The sequence below is a fragment of the Pezoporus occidentalis genome, unplaced genomic scaffold (assembly GCF_034315485.1).
Source record: "Pezoporus occidentalis ecotype Australia unplaced genomic scaffold, CSIRO_AGI_Poc_V1 ctg89, whole genome shotgun sequence".
NCBI classification, from domain to species: Eukaryota; Metazoa; Chordata; class Aves; order Psittaciformes; family Psittacidae; genus Pezoporus; species Pezoporus occidentalis.
The window spans coordinates 3,603,351-3,614,851 of NW_026916253.1; the positions used below are offsets into that span (position 1 = coordinate 3,603,351).

Sequence of the window (11,501 nt, forward strand, 5' to 3'; positions counted from 1 at the left end):
CTCTCAGGGCTACGTGGTTATTGTTTCTCTTCCCTTCACAGCCCTCTCAACAGATAGCTTCCATTGTGCTTGCTTCTCACATTTCTATTGTCACTAATTAAGCTAGCACTTTATGGAACCCCCAATATTTAGAGTTTATCCAATTAAGCAAGCATGCAGCAGAAGGTGGTCCCCGTTTCTGAAGGAGCCAGGCTAGCAGGCTGCCTACACACCACCACCACCACACCAAAAAAAGCTCATCTTTCAGAGCTTTTTCCAACATTTTTTCTCTCAGGAAAGCATAGGAGATAGGGAAAAAATACAAACCCCAAACCATCTGAAAATTAGGCTTCAGTTTTTTGGATTTGATTTCATTTAATTATGGGGGTTTTTCATTTAATTATGGGGGTTGCTTCACTAAAAAAAAACCAGAACAAAACAAAACAACAAAAACAAACAAAATATGAAAAAATACACTGTATGACCTAGAGAAGAGCCCCAGAGTTACTAATCAGGTGGTTACAAACAAGCCTGTGAAAACAAGCAACAGCCATCAAAAATTCACCTGATGATCTTCACCTTCCTTGCTCCCCCCCCCCCTCCAAGGGAGAAAAAAAGTGTAATAAGCAAAAAACATTCTTTCAAGTACAAAATGTCCAACACTTGGGAAAGGAAATAAACAGGCATTTGTGAAAGTGACCTCCTGCCTTGCTCTATAGGATGACCTTAAAACAGGAATAAAGGCTTCATGTCCTAATCTAGTTGCGATTAACACAGGATTCAGAGGCAGAGAAGGAATTTAGTTACAAGGAAAATTGGCTGCTCTTTCATCTGAACCTTTCTTCTTTTCAAGAAGATGGTTTTACCTTAGAAGGGAGAAGAAAAAAAAAAAAGAGAAGAAAAAAAAAAAGAAGAAGACAGAACTTTGTGTCATTCCCTTTTCTTTTCTGTGACAAGCTGTCACTTCTAGATACAGGAACCGTATCATCATGTTGCTGGAGAGAATAAGTGGGGCATGATTTCTCTTTTCCTTTGATATGAACAAAGATTAAAGTAATAAAGAACCAAGAAGATGAGAGTAAAAGAAAAGCAAAATTTTTCAAATAAGCAGTATGACATTCCATGAAGCAACAGTGGCATCCAGTGGTATGCTTCACAAGCAAGTTTCATATCCTGCTTACTTTTGGCTTCCTCTGTTTTTTGTTTTTTTTTTTTCCCTGCAACAGGTTCTCAAGGAACCCTTCCTCCTCTTCCCTTGACATTCACTACCAGAACAGCTACCATACACCAGCCATCAAATCCAGTAATGGAGACCAAGGTGCACAAATACAAGCTATCAGCTTTCTCAAAGGCTATATATCATATCTGCAAGAGTAAAAAAAAATAAACTGTTACTGAGAACCTGCAACATTGATACAAACACACTTTAAATTTAATCTCAGAAAACACAAAGGACATTTTTCCACTGGTGTCCACAAGAGTGCAGCAAATATTACTCTGTACTGTTTGCCTCCTCAGTCCCTCTCTCCATTTTGTTTCTCTTCAAAGCAATGTGTTCATTTTTTTCTCATTTAGTGACATTAAGATTATTTTCACTTTATGATATCTAAATAGATGCTCTGGGCATAAATGAAAGTCTTAGAATTCCAAAAGTACACTACAGAAGGAAATCCAGTTAATTTATTTTTTTTTTTCAGTCTGAGATCATATTTACAGTTATGAAAGCACCTTGTGCTAGCACAAGCTCAGTACCACCACCAGTTACAACTTGCTAAGGAGAACTGTCTCCTCACCAGCTTAGCGCTGAGAACCAAAACTTTTCAGTCCTGCTCTCAGGTCATTCAAAACCCTTGATTTGATTTGTTTTTAATGTAACAGTTAGAGATCTTTTAAAGTAAGATCTCTACTTTAGGGCCTCACATTCAATAAAAATTATGTTTCTCACTTAGATTTTCAAAACAGCTAAACTACAGCATCTGCCTCTTTTTAATAGGACAATATCTCTATCTACACACCCCACAATAACCTTCAGAAAGCTACTGAGATGTAAGTAGGCTCTAAGGAGGAAAACACAAGGCTTGTTTCCCCCAAACTAGTAAAATGAAAAGCCAAGCATCTCACAAAGAAATGAAGCCTATATCTAGTCTTTGTATGACAGTACAGTAACTGGTAGTTAACTGAATTTAATTTTAAATGGTTCCACGAGTATGCGAGTGCCTACACAATCTATCCCAGTAAACAAAGACAGAAAAGGGTAATTACTGCCACACTGATGAGGAGGAAGAAAGTGTTCAGCACTGAAATGAACCACACTATAATGTGCCAGTGAACTGTTTATCGAAGACCCTCTTCTACTCAAACCCATTTAGATTACCAACAGCTAATGAAAACTGCATGGCAGTTCTGCTAGCACAGCAGAAGAGTTTACTCTTTGGAGTAAACAATAAATTTTATTCATCAGGGTACTAAACATAAATATCAACGTTTGTGATTTAACAACCAGGTTTCTTCAGGTGACCTGAGGAACAGGTTATTCACACTGACCAAGAAGCCATCCACCTGAGATGGGTCTATCCCATTCCCATATTGCTTCATTTCAGACAGGGCTGAATGACTGAAATGCCAGGTCTCTGATTTTAGATATTTACTAACTAGATTCCCTGCTTGAACCGACCAATTCCCAAAAAGCATTATTTCTGAGCAAGCAGGCAAAAACTTGCAGACAGAGTCTACCCCCAAAGCAAGAAAAAGTCATTGCCAATAGTAATACAGAACTTTTTAATAATATATTGTTCCAGCAAATTACATGCTAACATTAAAAATAGAAGAAAAACACATAAAGAACAAGACAAGTTCAAGACCTATTCCCTTTTGATGAAGTGGAATTTCCCACACAGAATCACAGAATGGTTAGGGTTGAAAAGGACCTTAAGATCATCTAGGGTTGAAAAGGACCTTAAGATCATCTAGTTCCAACCCCCCTGCTATGGGCAGGGATGCCTCACACTAGACCATGTCACACAACGCTATGTCCAACCTGGCACAACTGAGTTGGGCAGGCATGCACAGGAGATGAACCTGAGCTACAAAGCAGAATTGTGATTGAACTTGTACTATGGTTAGGATAAAGCAATCTTTCAGTAGCTAAGCCATAACACTGAAAAATCTCAGAGTGACATGGGATGATCAGTATCATACAGAATGAAACCTCAGAAGAATCAGACACTTTAGGGTAGAACTGAAAGATTAAGATGTATTTTCTTCTTTTCTTTCCCCTGTGCTTCTCAGCTGACCCAGAAGCTTCCTAAACATCCTTAAAACAAAGATTTTCCAATGAATTGCAGACTTTTTTCCACAACATACTATAACACTTTGGAAATAAACATAACAAAGCAAGATCTCTGCAGCTCTGAGCCTACCCTGATTTGATGCAAGCTCTACTGGCTGAAGGAGAGTAAGTTCTAACTACCAATTTGTCACCAAGCAAGAGGCATTTACACTTTTCCCCCTCCCTTCTTCTACTTTTCTCCTCCCTCAAGCATGCAATATTATGGTGTTCCCACTCTCTACAGCAGAGCATGCACACAGTATCCAACCAGCTGTAAGAAAATACCAAAGAGAGGTCCTAATGCTCCTGAGTTACGTCTGCAAGTCAGTATCAGACCAGTATCTCCAAGAGCAGCAAGCAGGACTATACAGCAGCACATGGTCCTGGTAACTTGGGACTTGTACCTGGAAGTAGTACTACAAAAAATTCGCAGAACTCAAGCTTTAAAACAAGTGCTAGGATATGACATTTAGGTAGTTACATTTTTTTTTTCTGAAAAATTACTCTTGAATCTTCAAAGGTAGTTAAACCTGTACCATATTAATTTCTTTTTAATGCAGATTAAGGGCTTGAGGAAGCTACTTAATGATATAAGCATTATTTAGTACTTAGAAAAAGGGATAACTATTAAGCGTATTATCTGCTTGCCACAATTACTGGTTAGGACATGAACTATGAGATCACAAGTAAGTCACTCAACCTGGTTTCATCTCCAGAAGGAATACATGTTTTCAAACATCACATAATGCATTTTCATGTCAAATAATCCCATTTATCATTAACAGATCTCTTGCTCCTGATACCATCTTTCCACCAGATGTCACACTTCTCCTTTTTTTCTTGCCTACACCTATATCTGGTAACTTCAAACCCTATACACAACTGTATTTGTTCCTGACCACAGACCATTTCCAGTCTAACCTTAGGTATTAGCCCCTCTAATTGGTTTGCAGTAACAACACCTAAGTGACCATCAAAACATGCGTTACTTGTGTAGTCAAGTTCCAGCCCTTATTTATATAGTAGTGCTTATACTGTCATAACCAGAAAAAAATTATTCCTCTGTTACAGTCCAAATCCCATCAACAGGTTAAGATGACAAAGAGCCCTTTCCTGATGTCCTGTTTTTAAAAAAGGATAATTTCTATGCAGTTTTATTTTCCTTTCGTATTGGCCAAATGTACAAAGCAGGAACATTATTTTTCAAATCCAAATGTCCAAATCCAAAGTTAAATAAATGCTTTATGACATGATTTAATACATGAAAAATTAATTCTTTGAAATCTGTGATATTTTAAGAACAAAGCTTGGTCTAAACCTGCTACCTTCTGAGATGACCTCTGGTTTGGTTTACTTCAGTATTTTCAAACTGTTGTGTCAGGAGTTGATCATTAGCATTAGCTATCTTTAGGGTCTTCAACCAGCCTTCTCCTATTCTGATAAAAGCAATGCTAGCATCATAGAATGGTTAGGGTTGCAAAGGACCTTAAGATCATCAAGTTCCAACCCCTCTGCCACGGACAGGGACACCTCACACTAAACCACGTCACCCAAGGCTCTGTCCAACCTAGCCTTGAACACTGCCAGGGACGGAGCATTTACCACTTCTTTGGGCAATCTGTTCCAGAGCCTCACCACCCTCACAGTAAAGAACTTCTTCCTTATATCTAACTTGACCTTCCCTTGTTTAAGTTCAAACCATTACCCTTTGTCCTATCGCTACAGTCCCTGATGAAGAGTCCCTCTCAGTATTCTTGTAGGCAGCCTTCAGATATTGGAAGGCTGCTATGAGGTCTATATTATTATTCTACATATTATTATATATATTATTACTATACTGTTCTAGAAAAATGATCCATGGAAAGCTATAATTTTGAACACAGCACAACCTCATCTTCGAGTATGCTAGTGTGCTACCATACTAGACTGCAATAGTTCAGTTCATAAATTTCTATTATTCCTTCCCTGTCCTTTGACAATGACCTATTTTCAGACACACATCACACTGAGTGGGTATGTCACTTGATAGAATACCATCCTGAAGATTCAAGTCTGTCATAAATAAATATGTAAGACAAACTGGTACATAAAAGTTGCCTCTGAGACCTGCTTTCAAGTCCATTCCAGAATGCAGTGAATGAAAATCATTTCAAATGAATGTCTGCTGGTCTCTGCCATGTTTCTTCTCTAAGACTTGAACATCACAAAACAGCTGAGCATTTCCAAACAGACAGCTCTAAGAAGGTACAGAGGGAAAAAGATAAAAAGCAAACCTTCCGCTAACCAGGTGCAACCCTTACCCACCTCTTCCTCTCCCTGCCTCTCAGAGGGGAAGGCTTCTATTAATACTGCAGAAAGGAGAAATTAACATTTAATTTAAAAAAAAAAATTAATATCAACAGCAAGACAACTTGAAAGAAGTGTTAGTCTGAGGAGACAGCAGCTGGGTTTTGGGGGTTCTGCCGTTTGTTTTGTTTTGGGGTTTTTTTTTAAACTCCACCTACAAAATATTGCCTAGCAACAATGGGATAACCCTCCTAACGAAATGAATCATGCAGGTATTGGCTGTTTATTCCCATGAAGGGCTGTTTCCACCCTGTCAAATGATATCAAGGCCATGTTGCCAGAGGCATTGGGAGTTTTGACCTCTAAAAGGCAATTTTCTCACTGTCTGCTCGGAAATGTAACATTTTTCATATTGAAGGCTTTTATATCATATCTTGTAGGTTTCAGATGTGTAAGTAACATACTGAAAATCTCCAACACAATAAAACCTCAGCTATTATCTTTTGCTATTAACACTGTAAACATTAAATAGCACAAAGTTAATAGTCTATTAGCTTGACTATCAAGCACCACAAAAAAAAACCACATTAAATTGCATAACCAAGTTTACTATGGATGAACAAAGTCCAGAACTTAGTTCATACAAATTCTGAATTTGAGAAATAAAATATCCACCAGATAATCAATGCAAGACTGGCTTTGGTCTTCCTTGCTTAAGTATGTCCTCTCTTGATTTCTTAATAGAGCTATTACAAGGAAGTAAGTTACACAATGGACACTGGTTCATAATAGCATGTGAAAAGAAAAGCCAAGAACAGTTATTTGCAAAGAATGCAGCAAGTGTACTATATTCTCCCAAATACATGGGCATGTACAGTCTTCCCTTCCAGCACACCTTCCCCTCTCCCCCCAGGATAAAACCTTCCCATGTTTTCATTGAAACAGCTCTGCTTTGAGCAGAGCTGCCAGCAGGCTTTGGTCCTGAAATTATTGCTTCCCCAGTTGCTCCACAAAGGATGAAATATTCTTATAGGCAGTTTGTGACAAATAAATTTATCCAATGAACATAGTTGACTACAACTCTGTACACCTCTTGAACCAATACTATGTTTTTCAACTAGAAGATAATGAGAAGGAAGAGTCCTAGAACACTACAAGGACTGTTCTGCTAACTTTCAAATATCATCTGCACTGTTAAATACCACCAGGGGTTTTTGTTTGCTTGCCTTTGCCCATGTTAAGAGAGTCATCAAATCTGTAAGGGGATCTGCAAGCCATGCAGAGGCAAGCAGTTTTCTCCAAAAATATCAGCATTTTCACAGAATTATTCTATCTTGATACTGTTGGCCTTATTCAGAAAATTATTCTAAGCAGCATATAGAGTCTGAGAATCTAGATAGCAAGACAAGTTACTTCTTGTGCTTTCCTCTTGAGATTTTTTTAAGTTGCACAAGTAGATGACAAAGAGATTCAATTCTTAAGACTACAAATCAACTTCCACAATCAGAGACAATCTTTGCAAGAGACATTTGTGAAATAAGACAGAAACACTCTCAGTGTGTTGGGATTTTTTAGCTGTTCTCAAAATAATAAAAAGTAATCCTTCATGATTAAGTAATCCTTTTCCTCAAAAATGCTCAAGAAAGATCATGCTTTGCTTCCAAATCTGACATGCACATTTGCAAGCTTTCCCACCTGTTATTGAACAGAGAATTTTTTTCTATTTGTAAAGTACAAAAGCTCAAGAATAAATACTGTTTAGATCTTTTTTTTTTTTTTGATAAAAGCAAAATACTGAAGTGCTTATTATCTTATTTAAGTAGTTTATGCCAACATTTTCTTAGAACTGACTCGTAATTTCCTATACTGTGTATTTTCTATCCTAGGAATGCAGTATTTCTCTTCAAACATCATTTTACTTACTAATCTGTTAGTCTGTATAGGCCACAGAGAAACTGTATTATTAATTCAAGGGTTTGAATCCTGAAAATAAACCTGTTTCTGGGAAGCAGCATCAGCAGAGTTGACACAGAGAAAAAAAAAGAAAAAAAAAAAACCAGAAGTTGAGGAAAACTTGCCATACTTTGCAATGCAGTGTGAAACTAGATCTTACAGGCACCTAGACTGCTGCATTTATTTAGTCACTATAGATACTGAATCCAAATCCTGTATTCCTTTCACTTTAGTTTGTTGGGAGAGACCTTCTTTCTTATTATCAGTCTCAGAAAGTACTTAACTTCAAAATAAACATACACACACAAACTTGCATCAAGAAAACACAACAGGGTTTTTAATCAAGTTGTTTGCTTGAACCACACAACTGCAAACAAGTCAGGCAGGCACATCTTCACTACAAATACGTACTTAGGTGCCCTTCTGCTACTGAATTTATACAAATTATATCTTCATATAGCAAAAAAAAAGTGTATTAACACTTCTGTACATACTTGAAATTAGCCCCAGAAAAAAATTAAACTTACTATAAAATAAAATCAGAAGCTAATTCATAACATCATTTTGCCTGAGGACTGCTGACAAAACTTTATCCCAGCGTTTAGCCATATCCAAAACCTAAAGCATGCTATAAACTATAGCCCTACAACCAAGCAGTTCCAAGAGCAGTATAGCCCACTCCCTGGAAGCAAAACCTGCAGCAGAGATCAGCTCTGATACTCTTTCCAGAATCCACTTGGATGCTCCTCTACTGAGATAGCTAAAAGCAGGTATCAGTCCTACCCTCCCCACTACAACTACTTCGACTGACGGGAGAGCAAGTATTTAGTATCCAATGCTGAATGACTGATACGAGCAGAGAAAGAGCTCTACAGGAGGTTAGTCAAACTAACTGAACAAATGTGTTCTTCAGTGGTACAGCCACAACACCAATTTTCAGTTAAGTGCAAATAATTTTTAATTAACAGAACCTTAAAACATACCTTGTTGCTACAATACCCATGAGAGCCCCGTAACACAGATTAGGCTACCACACAGGCATTAATTAGAAGCAACAACACGTCCTACCTCTCCAAGGACAGCGCTCTCCCTGCAGGTCCCCAGACACCTCACACTGCTCATGCCTGAGGGTTGCTGGGAGTTTCACTTTGCCCCGGTGTCCCATCCTGAGCCCTTCCACCTGCTCACACACAGAGCTGTTACTCCAACCCGAGCAGCATACCCAGCACACGACTGCGCCCTCACCCTGCCCGCCACAGCTCATCCCCTCGGGGCTCCTGCCAAGCCATCAGCCCCACAGGCCCCTCTGCAGCCAGGCACGCACCCCGCTGGGCTCTCCATGGTGGCAGCCCCTCACCCTCCAGGGTCCCCCACTGTGCCAAGCCCTCAGCCCTGTAGCACCGCAGTACTTGCCCCCCCGCTCCCCAGCAGTGCTAGGACTGGACCGTAACCCCTCACGAGCCCCCCTCAAAGCGCCGGGCCCCATTGCCAGGCCCCCGGGGCGCCGCCCGCCTGCCAGCTCCCACAGACGCCCTGGAGCAGCCGCCGGTTTCCACGGCAACAGCGGGTGGCGGGAAGGCCATATGGAGAGCCGAGGCGGGGGCGCGGCGCCGCGGCGGGGCGCGGGAGGCTGCGGGCGTCTTCCCCCGGCCCCCGAGCGCTGCCTGCCCGCCCGGCCCGGCGCCGAGAGGGCTTCCGCATACCCACTGGGAGAAAGGGCCTGCGGGTGCCCCGGGGCCAGCTCGGCTGGCCGACATGGGGGCACCCGGCTGACATGGGGGCACCCGGCCCTCAGGTTGCCTGATGCTGTCCTGCACGAAACCCCGACTTCTGCAATACAAATGGGGAGCCGCAGCTTTTGTCCTGCTCTCAGCACTGGAAATGAATATATATATAAATTTATAATTATTTCTCATATTGCTTCAAAATTCAAATTAGGATTAATTAAAAATTCAATAAAAAAATAAAAAGCTCCAAAAGTGATTTTTATTTCACTTACATCTTTAATGTTGGAGTAACTCCAGTGGGGTTGGTATTTTTAGTTTCGTGTAGCGTAACAAGAGATATGGGGACTTGCTATTCTACCTTGGCAGAGCTGCCAAGAACAACAAAAATGTGGGCAGGGGTCTTCATTTGGGGAAATGAAAGGCAAAATACATGTACTGGGCCAAAGAGGGGACAAAAGAGGAACACTGTGGATGTCCTCTAAGAGTGGCCACTAGTCCTTCTCCTTCCCCTAAACCAGGCCAATATCCTACTGGTTCCAACAGATGGAGAGAGACAAGACGAGATGAAAGGAGAGCAGCTTCCATCTCTGCCATTGCTGACCCCTGGGAAGACACTGCAGTGGTCACCCACCCTGCTTTATCATTCCCCATATGCATGAAAGAAGAACCTTTAATCCTCCTGGAAGAACTGCCCTTTTCACAGTCAAAGCATCCACACACGCCCCTTGCCATTCTGGGAATATGAATGTAGATGCTTGTGAAAAGCAGGTAGTATCTGGCCCACAGCAGGGGAAATCTGCATTTGAATTTCAGGCCTGTGACTGAAGACTGAAACTGAAAAGCAGCAGCTGCAGAAGCAATATGGGATCCTTGTGCAGACCTAAGTGTAATTCTTACAACCCTTATCATTTAATCATCTCGCTAGAGCTGATGACATGAATCTTGTAAGCCATCATGTGGTGAGCGCTGGCATCCAGGTGAAAAAGAGATTCCCAGTGTTTTGGGCCACATAAAAGCATTGCCAACCCAAAAATTCCCCGTATCATCTGAAATAAGACAGAGAACTGAACAGAAGAGCAGTGAAAGGAAGGGACTGGAGAGTCACAGTGATGTAAACAGGATTATGTGGCCTTGGGACACCTTCATGTTGACTGAAGATCATTTTGACCTGTTCACTTTATTTGCCCTTTTACTATTAAATCACCAGTTCCTCAGAGGAAATGCAATTGCTAGCCACCAGGTCCCTTGGTTGTGTCATTACTCAGGAATATCTTGTGAGGAACAGGAGATGCTCTAGAAGACTCACCCCAAGGTGAAGTTCTACAAGGACAGCCATTTCTGAGCAAGCAGATGAGCAGCCAAGGCTGGTTTCCTGTGTTAGAGATAATGCACTGTATTCATAAGTAAAGGATTAATGTGAAACTGTTTCATGCTTGGACTTTTTCCATAACTTTATTCACCAAAGAATATCACATCTGAAAATTTACTTTCACTTTTTTTTTTAAAAAGGATGTCTTGACAACGGAAAGCTTAACTTAATGACATTCACAAAAATATGAAACATCCACAACAGTCCTTTGCATAAAGCAGAATGAGTATAATGTTCCAAAAATGGACAAAAACATAACCATGCAATTGCTGCTACAAACCATTTTAAGGCCACTATGCTGGGTCCAGTAGCATCAAGTGAGTTTTATTTCAAATTGTATTGAATTCATCTGTTTCCTTCTGCAAGTTCTACATCTCAAAGGCTACTTGCAGACTAAAAGCTGGATTTAAAAATACAAATTCTAGTTCCTTTAATAACCTTTCTAAATGAAGACTGACTACAAGGTGGCAAAACCTGTGGCATTGTAATGAAATACTTGAACTGAAGGTTAAACAAGGGTTTAATGAAGACTTTGGTTATTCTCTCATCTGTGCACCATTCAATATTTACTTCATGATGAGAAATAACGCCCCTTATTCATGGTGTTTATTAAAAAAAAAGTATCCCCTTCTTCTCCCAATCTTCTCTTTGTAACAATAAATCCATTACAAAAATTAAGAGTAATACACTGTTTAAGAAGTCAAGAGCACAAATCTATGAACAATGGTGGTGCAGCACGTGCATCCTCAAAAATAGAGGTTGGAACAGGTAAGTGTAATTTCTACTGCTTGGTAATGCTGTTCCTATGTTAGACTTTTGGGGACCTTTATGTTTATTAACTTCACATACTTGCACAACA

At 40.2% G+C, this 11,501-nt stretch overlaps 1 long non-coding RNA gene across 1 annotated transcript; it reads right to left on the reverse strand.

Moving 5' to 3' along the window:
* Positions 1–1,118: 1,118 nt before the first annotated feature.
* Positions 1,119–5,651, reverse strand: LOC134156662 (uncharacterized). Its single transcript, XR_009962015.1, has 3 exons — positions 5,612–5,651; positions 3,399–3,578; positions 1,119–1,344 (listed from the first exon to the last, which is right to left on the reverse strand). It is a non-coding gene; the product is annotated as an uncharacterized LOC134156662 (long non-coding RNA).
* Positions 5,652–11,501: the final 5,850 nt, after the last annotated feature.